The sequence below is a fragment of the Tachysurus fulvidraco genome, chromosome 16 (genome assembly GCF_022655615.1).
Source record: "Tachysurus fulvidraco isolate hzauxx_2018 chromosome 16, HZAU_PFXX_2.0, whole genome shotgun sequence".
NCBI classification, from domain to species: Eukaryota; Metazoa; Chordata; class Actinopteri; order Siluriformes; family Bagridae; genus Tachysurus; species Tachysurus fulvidraco.
The window spans coordinates 11,349,378-11,364,862 of record NC_062533.1 but is presented as its reverse complement, the minus strand read 5'-3'; the positions used below and the strand labels follow the sequence as shown (position 1 = coordinate 11,364,862).

Below are 15,485 nucleotides of genomic sequence, written 5' to 3'. Positions count from 1 at the left end.
TTACACGGCCTTTAGGAAAAATGTATCCGGCAGTTCATACAAGGGGGAAATCTGAGGTTAACTAGCTCAATCTTCTCTCTTTTGGACAGCAATTGTTTCCGTTGGTTTTGGTGACAGTAATTGTTTTGTTTCAAGGATGGGACATAGAAAAGTGGAGCATATTTTGCACTAATTTCAACTCCAGAATAAAGACATGCTCCAGAGGTAATCTGTTTTTTATCCCGCTTTGTTTAAACTGGTTGTCTCAGACTGTATTTCTATTATCAAGCACGGCATGGTTTGGAATAGTTAACAACTTGTGTTACATAACAATACATGTGCTGCTTGTCACTACCAATCAATTCATGTAAAAGAAAAAATAATGGAGATAATCACATCAAGCTCCAGTAATGAATAAAACCTCACGATTCAATGATGCAAGAGTATTGAAGTGTACTGTACACCAACCTTTGTTGTTCATTAGTTGGTTACAAATTTAAATAGTTAAATAAAAGAAAGTTGAGTGGTTTGCTATATTATTCTGAAGAAATAGGATTAAACTGTACCTATAACAGGATGAAACATGCTAATAAAATCCATACAATGTCTCACATGAAGTTCAGAGGATTAAAAACTTCTATCTATTTCTCTAAACAAATCAGTTTGTTTAGAGTTTGAACCTTGCAGGCAGAGTATAAAAAACACTCGTTATTCCAGATAGGTCAGGTATGTCATTGTCTCCTCCAATTTCATGTAGACTCTAATTAATCTCTAATATCAACCTGTAACTAAAACTTTTTTATTTGTCTCTAATGTCTATACTTTTTCTGCAATAATCTTATCCTCTGTCTCTTTGCCAAATCATAAATTCTAGGCATGCCTCGAAAAATCTAAAATTATTATTTAGATTTATACATTTATATTTAGAAATACAAATCTGAAAGTAATGCATGAAATGAATAGCAGGTGTTTTTACTCATATTCTGAGGTTAGGTTTTCAACCTCAATATTTTTCAAACATACATGAACAGTTTTCCAAACTTACATTTTTAGCAAATTGCATTTTTCTCTTAGTTTTTAAAACAGCCAAGCAGTTGAGTGTTAAGAGCTTTGGCAGCCTGGTGATCCTGGGATTTGAACACACCACCTTCTGATCAACACGCCAACATTTTGGCCAGTGAGCTAGGCCAAACCAATAAGGGATTCCACCCACTAATAAGGGACACCCAACCACTAATGTCTGTAGCATTGACGGGAGTCATATTTGGGAAGGTTTTCTGCTAGGCCACCCAGAAGCATGCGTGTTTTATTTTATCAAAACCATAGGCATTCCCACAGTTCATCATCTTTCTTTAATGTATCTCCAACTAGGTTTGAGATGCTTGGAGAATAATTTAATCCACTCCTCAATGTAGAAGATTTCACACTTCACATCACACATTCACACTGGATTTGCATATGCAAACTCCCACAGATTTATTTCCACGAGTTTAATTCCACGGACTGAGACAGTCATTGCAAACCATTGATGGTTTGTTCCATGAAACCATTTCTGTGTTTATTGAACATGTGTCATAATCTTTTTTTAAAAATCCATCTATAGCCAACCCTTAACCAAATATTCAGGATACAATGTCAGGGTACTTAGCAAAGTTCCTGATGCCATCAATCTTCAGAAGGGCCCTTAGACCACTAACCACAAAGCCAAACCTATAGCCAAAAAGCTTTGGTAATCCATTGAGCATCTCTGTGCAATAAAGGGTTTTAATAAAGATCAGACAAAACAAAGTGAAATCCAGCAATGAGGTGAGGATTTCGGCAAGGGTACTGTTGGCACCAGATCATATAATAAACAGTTCAAGGGAGCTTGCTTACCAGACTTTTAAAATTATATTTATTCATTATAGGCAAGGTTTTGATTAACGGTTTACTCAGCTGTATTTAATATCCATTAACTACCTGGCAGAGCATTCTGTTTTTCCCCATAGTGATGAATGACAATTCGAAAAAAGGAATTTATATTTTTGTTCGATTTCAGAATATAACAGAGTCAGTGTTTAACGGAATCAGTGTGTTTGTATTTATTACATTCTAATAATTAAAAACAGTTCTTCTAGAAAATCTTTTTGTCAGAGGAAAACTTAGTAATTTCTGCAATTGCTTAGGTGTAAATGTCTTGCTCTTGCATTTTCTCCGTGGTAGTTGCAGGCTTTTGTTGTGTGCATATCTATATTTACTTGCTGTTTGCCTGGTCATCACCCTGTCTCATGTTTTGAGTATTGCCTAGTCCGTTGTGCTGCCCAGCTTTTAATAAAACAGAAAACATGCATGCCTGGGATGTAGGGATGTGGTAGCCTAGTGGTCAAGGTGCTAGACTACCAGTCAGAAGGTTGTGAGTTCAATTCCCATGTCCACCAGACTGCCTCTGCTGGGCCCCAGAGCAAGGCTCAAATGTATAAAAAAAGTAAGTCACTCTTTATAAGGGTGTCTGGTAAATGTAATATATTGTGTGCGAGAGAGAGATAGCATGTGTGTAAAGGACACACCAGGCTTTTCTTGGAAACTGGGTGTATGGATTTATTTACTAAAGACATTCTCTTAAAACAAACAAAATGGCCGTTTTCTGTTACAGCACTGCATCACCTGTAATTCTTCCAGGTAAAAGGACAAGTTACATGCATTTTGATACCATTTTGTAGGTTTAAATGGAGAACTATCAAGTTGAATGTCCTCTATGCCCCAGTTTTAGGACCTCTCCATTATATATATTAAATATATAAATATATATTCTTCCATTGGGAAACCTCATTAGTAGGCATGGGATCAGTTTTCATTGTTATGCTGACAATACTCAGTCAGCATATCAATATATATCTCATCAAAACCATATAAAATATCTACATTTTCTAAGTTAACCGAGTGTGTTAAAGATAAAAAAGATTAGATGTTCTGTCATTTTCTATTGATAAATTCTGATAAGAGAGAAAAACTTCCATTTAAAGGGGTTGTACTGTTAGTACTATCTTGACAAAACTGGGTGTTACATACAGTATTACAAAAAAGGCATTCTTCTACCTTAGAAATATTGCCAGGCTAAGAAACATCCTATCTTTATCTGATGCTGTGAATCTAGTTCATTCATTCATGACCTCCAGACTGGACTATTATAATGCATTACTACGTGGTTGTCCTGCATCCTCAATAAATAGGCCAAGATACAGCTGTCAAGTCCAGAAACAGTTAGTCCAAAATACAGCTGTCAAGTCAAGAAAATATGATCATATAAACCCTCTAAATGGATTAGCTCCCATATATCTAACTAGTCTTCCAACACGCTCTTTGCGATCACAAAACTCAAGACTTCTCGTAGTTCCCAGAATATCATCGACTACTAAAGGTGGTAGATCCTGTGATAAAAGTGTTTTCGTATTTAGCTCCTAAACTCTGGAATAGCCTTCCTAACAGTGGTCAGATCTCAGATGCACTCTACCAGTTTAAATGTAGACATATGTCTTTAGCCAGGCATACAGATAATACATCCCATAACCTTGTGCTCCAGTATAGCTGATCAAATTATCATTATCAGTGCTATCAGCTATGCTAATTCCTCTCCACTTGCTTCTTGCATCTTGAGGCATCTACAAATGTACCAGCTCCAGCTGGATTCCGCTTCATGAAGATTTCTGACATTTTAAGAGAAGATGCCAACTACATGTGGTCTTTGAGAACAATACCCTCCTAATCAATACACATTTGTCGGAGTGTCTATTTATAATCACACCCTTCAGTGTCACCGAAATGAGGATGGGTTCCCTTTTGAGTCTTCTTCATCTCAAGGTTTCTTGCTCTCCCATGTCTAAGGGAGTTTTTCCTTTTTACAGTTGCCTCAGTCACCTCAGGCTTGCTCATCATACAAGCACATTTAAATTAGTCTCATATTAATCTTGAACTTTTGTATTATAATAATCTTTGTATAATATTAAACTTTCTGTATTATGTTTCTTATGTGCTGTAAAGCTGCTTTGAGACAATGTCCATTGTTAAAAGCACTATAGAAATAAATTCGACTTGAATTGAATTGAACATTTTTAATAAAATATATAACCTCAGTGTTGTAATTGCATGTGCAGCCCAACATGATAAACTCAATTCTAGCTGTTTTCCAGAGGCTATTTAACCATGTCTTTTAAAAGTAGGTCATGCGCCATGCCTGGAAAATCTTACAATTCGTTTTGAGAGGATTAAATCATAGAAAGAAAGTTTTAGGTCAAAAGTGAGAGAGGCAAGTAAAGACTGACAGAGAGACAGACAAAGAGAGTCTGATTATTCAGCAGTTGTGTTCAGGCATTTATATATTTACATTTATTTTATTTGCATAATATATTTATACCTTTTTTTGCTTCATGACATGCTATTTAACTCAATTTAAGATAAAACTAACCGCATTAGTGAATAAGAATGAACACTAGTCTAGGTTCATTTCTAAGTATATAAACTAGCTTTTAAAAATATAGATTATGCCAGCTAAATGTAAATTGTGTTCATTTGTGCATTATTTGTTGTGTATGAAATAAGAGACACCATGGAAATGAATCGTTCCACTTCTCAGTGAAACGTAGTAGAATATGACATGTTACGCACTATATAATATTTATAATGCGTAAAGTGTGCAAAGGTGAGAACATTTCAGCACAACAGTCTCAGCACCAGTACTCAGAAATATATCATGCTATACCACAATGTGTGTTTTTTTGGCCACTCAACTCCTATTGTCAGTACAAAACCCTAGCTTTATATTTTTATGTCAAATAACTATTGTTTCAGGTATTTTGTGCTCGCCTGCACACAGGATCATTTGGTTGACACATTGGACCATTAAGCTGAGAGTCTTTCACACTTTGACTTGAGATATAGGCTACTATACATTTTATTTTATGAGTCTTGAAATAGAAAGTAAAGAGACCCCTGGAACAGATGAATCAGCCAAACAAAAATGTCAAATACAGAGCCAAACATTTCTGACATAACTCTACCACCTCACTTTTTCATCTTGCTTTATGAAGAAATGTCTCATAAAGTCATGTACCCCAAAGTCCTTTAAGATATATGAAGATTTTTTTTTATCAAAACTTTTAACCAAATGTTATAAATGTGTAATCAATTGGTGCACGGTGTTGGTTTCTGGGACTGATCATCGGGACGCTACGAAAACTTGGCTAGCTTCTTACACAGTGTCAGGTCTATGGATGCCACAAACTCCACTTCCCAGATTACACTGCGGTTTACAGACATGGCCAAGACAGGCCACAATCTGCTCCACACTTCCACAGCACATTCAGACTCACCTGAGTCCTAATCATCACCTGACCTCTTCAAGGTAAACACTCAGTTCATCTGACTTTACCAAGCCTGTGTCTGTGATTGTTTTTTGCCTATTTCTGGTTTCACGAGTTTGTTTCTGCCAAGTATATTCTGTTTCCACAAAGACTGACCCACACACGTGTTTTGGATACCTCTGCCTTTATCTTCCTTAAAGCTTTGAACTTCATTTGCACCTGTATTTCCTCTCTGTTTGTGTTACACAGATAACTAAGTACAATCCATTCCACAATAAACCCCCAGTAGTATTTGTTGCATTTCCCGTTATGTGCCATAATATCTCTTCTGCACTAAATGGAGTGGTTTGCTGCTCTAAATAAATAAAATAAAATCAAAATCTTCTGCTTCTCCAAAAATTAATTGTATAAGAGTTAAACTAAAAAAGCTTGCACTAAAATTTTCGGGAAAAACAAAAGAATGTAAGCAACTTTGACTATCTGAAAGGAAATACACAAACTTTCCATATTATGACCTGGGTTTACTTAAGGTCAATATACTGTACATTATCATATGAAAACGAAAATGATAGCAAAGTTCTGAGTGAAAGTATAAATAATTAAATAATTGATACATGGTAATTTCTGATTTTAATTGAATTTATTCATTCCTTAGACTTACTTAGATCATTAGTAAATGCAACTGAGTGTTTGCTTTGTCAACACTGCTTTTGGCCTCATATCAGCAGCCGATCTATAAAGCCATTTATTTCTCCAGCGTTGTCTATTCTACATCCGTCAATATGGTCATGATTGGAATAATTATGTATTCTCAGAGTGACAAATATATGGTTACCCATGAGTGGAGCTGCATGACACAAGATTATGGTCAAACAGGATCAAAAAGTTGGGCCAAGCAATGGGGAAAAACTGCTGATATAACGTACAACATATTAATAAAATATTGTTTTCATACTTGATTTATTTTTTCCTCTGATACATCTCTTTATTTATCTATCTTTGTGTTCAAACCTCATGTGTTTTATGTTCAGTTCAAAAATTATGTTCTATTTTTAAAGGATTCTATCAAACAAAAAAGCATGTAACCATTTCTTCCTCATGAAACAGAAATGATGAACAATGTTTCCTAATGTTTATGCTTGAAGTTATTTTCCATCCAGTTATTTTTCCAGGACAAAGACAACTTTCAAAAGCACTTGTCCAACTTAGTCATAGAAGTAATACAACATGAAAAGGAACCTGGACTGCGTGAACTCTTTTTCAAAGAACAGATATGTTTTCTAAGCTGTAAGAAAGTGCACAAACAGACTCATTTAGATGGATGTTCATAATGTGGAGGAACTGAGTCTGTGTAAACATAGCGATACTGATATTATTTGCTGTGTTACATAAACTGCACCCTCCCTAACACAGCTGCCAGACACATGGATATAAGCACTTTGCTGCAGTCAGCAGACAGATGGCCATTTAGTATTGTGTTATTAGGTGGGACACACAGACAACATCTGTGACAGTTTTCCCATGAGACGCAAGCTTTCTGTGTGCTTGAATTAGTTCAATTTCCAAATTCATTGAAACAGCTAACTGTATAAATAAAATATTAAAGTTCAAATAATTACAATAATATGTTTCATTTGTTCAGTTGTTTAACCCAATTGAAATCTCACATTCTCAAACTTTCACGTTTTAAAAGGCTGTATTATATTTTATTAACAGCAGAATAGTGCCATACACTGATCATCCATGACATTAAAACCACCTGCCTAATATAATGTAGGTCTCCCTTGTGCCTTCCAAAACCCATCCAAGCACAGACTCGACGAGACAACAAGAAAATCTGGTATCTGTATATCTGTGGTATCTGGCATCAAGACATAAGCAGCAGTTCCCTTCAGTCCTTTAAGTTGCTAGGTGGGGCATATGGATGGGACTTGTTTGCCCAGCACATCCCACAAATGCTCGATAGGATTGATTTCTATTAAATAGTAAACAGTGCACAGTAACCTGCTGCACCACAAAGCTTCCATAAATCCTACATATTTAAATGAAATTTGGAATACAAAAGTGAGATACCTTTAAACCCTATAACATATTGCTTTTGGAGTTTAATTCTTAAATTCATAGTTAATTTAAAGTTTAAACTCTAAATAATTACAGGGCAGTTATTTTCATCAACATTAAAAAACATAAAACAAATTATTTAGTTATAAATACCATATAGCTTATAGAAAGTGTCTATTTGTGATGCTTTATACAGGGAGTGAAAAACACTGGTAAATATATGTGCTATTACAAGTGGTTAAGAGAATGAAAAGAATGAAGTGCCACATAAGAGACTAATGTTTGAATAATTTCCCACCCATAATTTTTTTGGTGACTCTCTTCGACATGTAGTATCTGCTAAGGTGGTGCTGTGTATGAAGAAAGCCCAGCACAAGACCGGCAACTTGAGATACAGGGACCAGCAGGGCACTACCGCTCCTTTATAGCCTCATAAAATAGACGTGGATGACTTCTGCTTTGGCTTTACTTCCATTCGGCACCTCATCTTCTACGAAGCTGTTATCCTGTCTAAGACCAGAAATTAATCAAGTGATGGAAAATACAGATTTTTTTTGTGAGGTGAAACTACAAAACCGAAAAGTGTCATTAAGGTACAATAAATTATCAAATGTAGTACTTTAAGGACTTTGAGAGAACTACAAAAAGATGATGTTTTTTTGAGAATTTATGCGACTGTTTACTTTAAACTGCGCTCATATTAGGAAACACATACAAGGAAATTTTTATTCGTGACCTCTTTTATTTCATTTCACCTTTTCCTATTATTTATCTTTGATCTGAGGCTCATTTTTCACTCTCTTTAACTACTGCTATAAATCATTAGGAAGGAATGACAGCCTCTCTGTAATGAGGGCCAGCCCATCTCCAACAGATTTAACTGTGAAGTAGCTGTCCTTATTAACACCAACACAAAAGCAGACAGCCTACACCTCGATTTTCCCGCTGTGTCTTTCTTTCTATTTATTCTGATATATTTTTAATACATTTGTATAATTTATCCCTTTAAAATCTCTCTTTTGGTGGTCGAGATTTCCTCACCCTCACAATGACTTACTTTTTCTTTTAATTTCACTGCATGGATTAATTTATAATCAAAATGCCTTAGAATGAAAAACTTTATAATAAGCTTAGACCCTAATGGACCATGTCATATAATAGTCAACTAAGATGATGTCTGCTGTGGACTTGTCACTTTAGTTTTTTTTATCCACTTGTAAGCTCTGAAATGAGGCTTTTATGCCTCCCAAAGTGAATAGAGTCCTGTAATAACTGCTCATTACCTCAGTCACAGTAACTTTTCTGAAAGAAATTGGAAATCCTTATGTCATCACAATGTGAGGCTCTGAAATCATGAGTGAGGTAGTGGCTATGCAGCCGTGTTCTGTTTGTCTGTAGACCTACAGCAGATATTATAGAGATATAAAAACCCTAAAAAGTATCTCTTTCAACATAATCTGATTTTGACATGTATGTTTATCTTACAATAGAGAGAGAGCAGCTTTACAACTTAAATGTGCATGAAAGATCAAGAAAGGCATTATGTTTCACAGGACCCATAGTGTGCTATATGACTCTTTACACATAAAAAGGAATAAAAGAAACTCTGTGTGTGTGTGTGTGTGTGTGTGTGTGTGTGTGTGTGTGTGTGTGTGTGTGTGTGTGTGTGTGTGTGTGTGTGTGTGTGTGTGTGTGTGTGTGTGTGTGTGTGTGTGCGCGCGTGTGTGTGTGTGTGTGTGTGTGTGTGTGTGTGTGTGTGTGTGTGTGTGTGTGTGTGTGTGTGTGTGTGTGTACCTAATATATAATGATAGTAAATAATGTCGTAATTATGTATTTCCCCCTATATGAAGTTGAGGTCATTATTTACCTGAATTTAGCATGAAACAGTTTTAAAAGACACCGTAGCAAATATATACTTGTCTTCTGGTTTTATTTAACACAGTCTAATTAAATAATGAATTGCCTTCATATGACCCCTGAAATAATTATTATAATTGGACATTCTCTGCAAAATGAAAAGCATGAAGCACACCACTAAAGATCATTTTACTGGTTTTAATCAGGATCATTTTTCCACTTTCTAGTTCTAGTAATTTGATGACAAGCAGATGCATAACACAGATGCTGATTCTTTGTAAGGAGAAATGGAAAAACTCACATGCTGCCCTCTTTCTGCCTTGGTCTTTGTCAGAGTAATAAAACACAGGAGTGGCCAACAAAATGCCTGCCCATGGCTTAAATGCATTGCAGGTGGAATATTAGCATTACTGCCTAGTAAATCACACGAGCCCCACAGTTACCACTTGCTCCTTCTTCAGAATCTTCTGCCACCAGTACACAAACGGCATATATCCAGTTCCAGTTCTTACATGTAATGTAAACTAATTTAACAGGCATTTGAGAATGAATCAACCTTATAGACTTTAGAGATGTTAGTGGGTGGATTCCTAAACATTCAGTGGCAGGAGTATAATGATGTCATAATGTTCTTCCAGGTGTTTAGTTAGCTTTAAACATCACTTTCCACATTTTCCGATCCCACAGCACCTCATACTCATACTTCTCTATCGAATATACAATGTTTGCAACTTAGCCACAAAGAGATTTTCTTGTTCTACTCTAATATGTAGAATCTGGCTTTAGATTAGTGTATGAAGTCGCTAAACATTTACCATATGTGCAATCTCTAGAGACAAAGCACATGTGTGTTGTCTCTGCAAAAACTTTATTGGGGCAATACAGAAATTAAAGCCAGATCTCAGTGCAGAGGTCAAAAGCATACAGACAGAGATAACAGAATAATCCTTGCTCAGAAACAAACGAACATGCCAGTATCGAAAGCAGAAAAGCCACAAGGACCTCAGGACCCTACAAAGTACTAGGACTTGACAGCATTTGACAACAGGGCTTTGCAAAGATATGGAGAAACACAGAGGGTAGAATTATTTTAATTGATCAAGGGAAACGGGTGAACCTAAACAGGGAAGCATGAGAACATTCAAGGAAACTTATGTATAAATTTATACCAGGGCAGGTGGACACAGTCAGAGATATAAGGATCCAAGGAACAGGTGAACAAAATTAGTTCTCAAATATATCAGAGAGGACAATATTCAAGATTCAATAGGTTTATTGCCATGTGCACAGTGAAAACACAATGGTCTAGTACGGGCATCACCAAGTGACGGGTCTGCCCGGACCCGTTAAAATTCTAATATTATCATATTAAGCATCTCCTTATTATAATCTAATATTATAAGATTATATAAGCTCTTTGATATTAATAAAAAGATAAATATTTCATTCATGCGCAGTTAATCTAGTTATTACGACAGGAGCGTCATCAAAAACCAAGCCAAAAACAGATTGTTTCTGTTCCATACTCCAGAGCAGAAGGTGGCAGTAATGCACCTAATTACGCTGGCAGGACAATTAAGATTCAAACTGCTGGCAGGACAGTTACATGTCCATTTCTCTCACTAGGAAAGGAAGATGGAAAGGGAGTAAGGAGAGGTGGAAAGGAGAGAGGAAAAAGGGAGCTGCTCAAAGCTCTTACTTAGTAAATTCTGCCCTGTTCTATTTTACTTGAAATGTTCTTTTGCCTAAGGTTCCTGTGTTAGTAATGTAGTTAATGTTTAAAAAAGGGGCAGCAGTCTTTTGTTTATTTTTTTTTCTTAAAGATTAAAAGCACTTTTATTTTATTCAAAAGATCCTGAATGTTTTACATTACTTGAAATATAGGCCCTAAGTTCAGGCTTCTCAAAGCTGTGTTTGCACTTTTTATTTATTTTATTCAGAAGAAATTCAGTGTCTGTTGTCTGTTACTTGACATGTAGTAAGACAACTACAGGATTGTTTTCCATTCAAGTGCCATACAAGTTCAGACTTTGAAAACATTTGAAATTTAACAATAAATTATATAGAAATGTATGTGCATTATTGATTTTATTGTATGGATGTATGTGCGTTATTGAACACGAGGGTACACTATTTTAAGTGACAATATAAAATTTGGACCTTTGCTGGGAGGAAATTTTAGTAACTGGACCTCTTTGAATTTTAATTGAATACCCCTGAGCAGTGGGCAGCCATTTATGCTACGGCGCCCGGGGAGCAGTTGGGGGGTTCGGTGCCTTGCTCAAGGGCACCTCAGTCATGGACAGCCCGAGACTCGAACCCACAACCTTCGGGACTCTCTGAACATTAGGCCATTTGGGGACAAACATAGAGATTTGTTCATTAATCTCCAGTAACCACTGGAACTGCAGTGGATCTAAAGCCTATTCAAGGAACAGGTGTGTGTAGGAAATACACCAGGGATGGGACACCAGTCCATTGCATGGCACCATTCACACAAAGCCATCACATACTTATTCACACCTCAGGGCAATTTAAAGCAGCCAATCCATCTACTGGCATGTTTTAGAAAGGTGGGAGGGACATCTTTTTTAAGAGATAAAAAACATATAAATATTAAAATTACACTGATATTTGTTTGACAGACTTGAATATTTACACACACACAAAGGCCATATACTGATATATAGTCAGGTTATGTTAAATTAGGAACTGAATAATTAAAAGCTGTGTGCTGTGCTGTGTACCTTTTTATGGCATTAAACTGAATCATTGGATCAATGGATATCAAAGGAAAGGTGTACAAGACAGCAGTGAGACAAGCTATGCTATATGGGTTAGAGAATTTAGCAGTGAGGAAAAGACATGAGGTAGAGATGGAGGTAGCAGAGATGAGGATGTTGAGGTTCTCTTTAGGAGTGACGAGGATGGACAGGATTGGGAATGAGCACATCAGAGGGACGGCTCAGGTTGGCTGTTTTGGGTACAAGGTCAGAGAGGCTAGATTGAGATGATTTGGACATGTACAGAGGAGGGAGATGGTTATATTGGTAGAAGGATGCTGACAGGTAAGAGGTCAAGAGAAAGGGCAAAGAGGAGATATATGGATGTGTTAAATGAGGACACGAATGTAATTGGTGCAAAGTAGAGGATGCTGAGGATGGAGTTAGGTGGAAACAGATGGAAAAGAAGATTCACATTGTAAAGACCCCTAACTGGAAAAAAGAAGATTGGATCAATGGATATTTGAAGAGATGATATATTTAAGGGTTGAAATTATTCACTGAAATAACAAAGCACAAATTACAATAGACTTCAATGGTAACTGTTTTTAAACTATAAAATCACTGCTTGATTTTATGGTGATACTCTGTACAATCTTTAACAAAAGGTTACATTGTAGAGCCCTGAAAGGATCTTTATGTCTCTGGGACAGTGGTGGTGGTTAAAGTGCTGGGTTTCTGATCAAAAGATATAAGCCCCAGGTTTTGCCAAGCTGCTACCAATGATCCCTTGAGCAAGACCCTTGACCCTCTCTGCTGCTGTCTGACCGCAGCTTTATAAATAATATTTGTAGAAAATAACTGAACTGTAATGTATATGTGTCAGATATACTCTCTCTCTCTTTCTCTTTCTCTTTAATAAAATGCTCTATGTAGATTTTTTTAACATCTACGAGCATTGTTTAATCATAGAGGTTTTAACCCAAGACAGTCTGGCCTGATCGGTAGCCCAGACTTGTATTCCTCAATTTCATATCTATATAAATTACAAATCCAGTGTATTTTGCTGTACTGAATAATTCAGAATATTTACTGAAACCAATGCTCTTTAAATATATATATGTGTGTGTGTGGGGAGGGTATTGAGCAGAAATCACCTCTTGCATCACCTTGCATCATCTAATGATGTAACCATTCCACTCTCAAGATACAAATGACACTCATGATAATCCGGTTCAGAGGACAGCAGAGAAAAACAGATGCTAAAATAGACAAGAAAAAAGAGTAAAAAACATCTGGACGGCCAGACAGTTACGTAGCAGAGACATTAGTCTTATCTGCATGCTTGCAGACTCATCACACACCATGAATTATATTTTAATGTTTTCCATCAGGATTTGCTTCTGTGCCAGAATTACGATCAAGTGCATGGAGACAGATGGGGCATGACAAATTGCAAGAGGGAGAAAGAGGGTGATAAGAGTGATAGAGAAAAGGACAGACAGGCAGAGGGATAAACATTATGGGAAGTTGGAGTTGATGTGTTCCTGGTGATCTGATGGCAATGGAAGAATAACAGTAGCAGTTAGTGAATCATACTTGGTAACACACAGGAATAGAAAATTGTGTGGTTTAAAAATAGTTGTTCCACAGAGATTAAATAAAATGGTCACATATGGCACTGTTTTTGTGTGATTTAAACTTTTAGGAATACATTAAAACAATACTTTGTAATACCTAACATAGACATTGGAAGCCCAGTGCACTTTCTCTGTCTTGGCTATGGTTGAGAGTTATTAAATTTGAAAAATTCCTTTCAGAAATACATCTTGAAAACTCATTAACTCATTGTAGGGAACGTCATAGGGTACATGGAAAAATATAAAAGTGTCACACAATCATTTAATTTCCTGGCAGACGGGTTTCAAAAGTAATATACAACATAATAACGATTATCCACATATTAAAAAACATCCTGTACCAAGGTGTTGGAACAAAGTGTGATTGGGCAGATCTCACTCCCAGCTGGCCGACAGACTCGCTCCAGTCACACTGCACAGAAAACAAAAACGAAATCACAGTTAATTACTAGAAAAAGGAAAGAATCTGGTTGAGTGCTGAAATATGTTAGGTGCTGGACAACGATACTCCACCTACCCAGAACACATCACTATTTCTAACAATTGTTTAACTAGTTCAACATGTTCAACATGTTAATAGTCAAGTGTAACTTGAGTAATTATGGTACTTATAGGACTTATAGAGAGAGCGTTTATCAGTTGGCAGTCTGGTTCTGAAAATGTCATCCCAATCTTACCCATAACCTTCATCATAACCTAAACTACAACACTGAGGGTTTAATTGTAAGATGGTTTGTTTAACTGCTTGGAGTTTTTCCTAAAACCAGGCTGTAACAGCTTTAGCTTTTATGAGTACAGGTTGCACTCACATTAACCTCTGAATATGGATTTGTGGGGAAATCTTCATGAATAAGAGTCTTCAGAAAAGACACAATATCAGCACCTGATAATTGAGTTATTAAATATAGTCAGTTTTGGGTGTTTAATCCCCTAAACTCCAATGACTTGTTGTCAGTAAGATAACTTTCCTATTAGTTTCACTGTATTTTCTGAACAATTCTTAGAAGTAGCTGAATAAAATGTTTAAAAGAAGTAACAATAATTATGGGGACTCAATATAATTTAATTACATATGTAAAAAAAAAAAGGTTTGTACAATTAAATATAAACAGTGAAATAAACAGTATTTGGGTCAAACTCCAGAATATTATAGCAACATAAGATAAGAACCAATTAATTTCCAATAACCAATTATTTCTCTGTGCACATTACGTGTGATATCTGGAGACAGGAATGTTTAAGTACACCCGTTGATGGGTTTAAGTGCACCCTAAAATGGGTAAACAAAGAAACAGCCAAACTAGCAGAAAAGCATAAAGGAAAAAAGAAAAAAAAATTTAATGCTTTGAGGGGTTATTTTTGATACTCCACTCTAGTGTCCTGGCTTTTGAGCTAGAAGAGCATCTGTTTCTGTCTAATGTTCTGCTGATGGAAAATCCCCTGGCAATGATCAAGAATCCCTATCACACACATGCACACACTCACACACAAATAGATTTACACACAAAGTTACAACATGCAGGAACCACAAGCGTAATCATAAATCATCCCAAGACAACACTTATCCCCAACATTCTCAGGTAAAGAGACAAGCTTGCATGCATTAGCAGTGACACTTACTGACAGGTCTTTTGAGTGAACTAACTGCTTTACAGATTAACAAATCTGTTGTAAAATGAGGCAAGATTTAAAAGTCAGAATCATCATGTCACCTGACTTCCAGGCCCAGATCTGATGCTATGACTAATACCCACCTGGACAACAGATAAAAGCAAATAGCCTTAATCAATCACCATGTTTCTCTGGATTATTAATTGGTACCCCTACAACAAAGATTGTGCAACGTTTTTATATAAATTTTGGCAATAAAGCAAAGGCAGTGTTAGAGC

At 36.2% G+C, this 15,485-nt stretch overlaps 1 protein-coding gene across 2 annotated transcripts in view; it reads left to right on the top strand.

Annotated features, from left to right (window-relative positions):
* Positions 1–440, top strand: part of fndc1 (fibronectin type III domain containing 1) — a 34,707-nt gene extending 34,267 nt beyond the window's left edge. For both annotated transcript variants that reach the window (XM_047801930.1, XM_047801929.1), the window contains one exon: positions 1–440. This exon is cut by the window's left edge and continues 1,296 nt beyond it. The gene's annotated coding sequence lies outside the window, so the exon portion shown is untranslated.
* The last annotated feature ends 15,045 nt before the right edge of the window (positions 441–15,485 follow it).